The sequence below is a fragment of the Sinocyclocheilus grahami genome, unplaced genomic scaffold, assembly GCF_001515645.1.
Source record: "Sinocyclocheilus grahami isolate Dianchi unplaced genomic scaffold, SAMN03320097.WGS_v1.1 scaffold5898.1, whole genome shotgun sequence".
NCBI classification, from domain to species: Eukaryota; Metazoa; Chordata; class Actinopteri; order Cypriniformes; family Cyprinidae; genus Sinocyclocheilus; species Sinocyclocheilus grahami.
Genome location: NW_015510466.1, coordinates 5,940 through 6,549, shown reverse-complemented (window position 1 = coordinate 6,549; position 610 = coordinate 5,940). Strand labels below are relative to the sequence as shown.

General features: G+C 38.5%; 1 protein-coding gene across 2 annotated transcripts in view; it reads left to right on the top strand.

The window, feature by feature from the left end:
- Nucleotides 1–487: 487 nt before the first annotated feature.
- The window catches only part of LOC107577377 (peroxiredoxin-1), a 4,061-nt gene continuing 3,938 nt past the window's right edge, over nt 488–610 (top strand). Inside the window, exon 1 of one of the 2 annotated variants that reach the window (XM_016263461.1) lies at nt 488–553. The gene's annotated coding sequence lies outside the window, so the exon portion shown is untranslated. The remainder of the gene's footprint in view (nt 554–610) is intronic. The other variant, XM_016263462.1, reaches the window with a different exon arrangement.

Genomic DNA, 610 nt, shown 5'->3' with positions numbered 1-610 from the left:
CAAAACATACCTAACCAGCATATGCTGTTTTTTTCAACAGGGGAGCGCCTAGTTCTTGTGGAACAAGATTTAAGAAGTTTTGCTTGAGGGAGAAATAGTGTTAGCTCAGAACTGTAACACAAATGTTTACACCATTTTTATACATTTGAAAACGAATGCAATTCACAGCTTGTCTTGTGTTATGACTAAACATAGACTAAAACCACTGAAAGCTCTATTTTCTGATGTTCTATTTCGCTTACTTAAAATGTTTAGCTATCTTTGTAAAAGTAGCTAAGTGGGCAGTATATTAGCTGGTATTTGCATATTTGTCGTTTGTATAACACTGATTTCGGAAACAGCACACCTCCGCATGTGTCCGGGACAGAAATTGTGCAAAGTCATGCTGCCATAAACAGATCTCTGTAATTTGGTCATTCCACGGAGCATTTACTTCTCGAAACAGTGGATCTCGCGGAGTATCGCGATATTTGAGCAGGACCTATTTAAACACAGAGCACTGCCGTGAGTTCACACTCATTCATTGACAGAGGCACTCCGATTACACTTGAAGGTAAGCAATACTCAATGTTATTACAATGTTACATGTTTTATTCTCTTTCCACTGCGT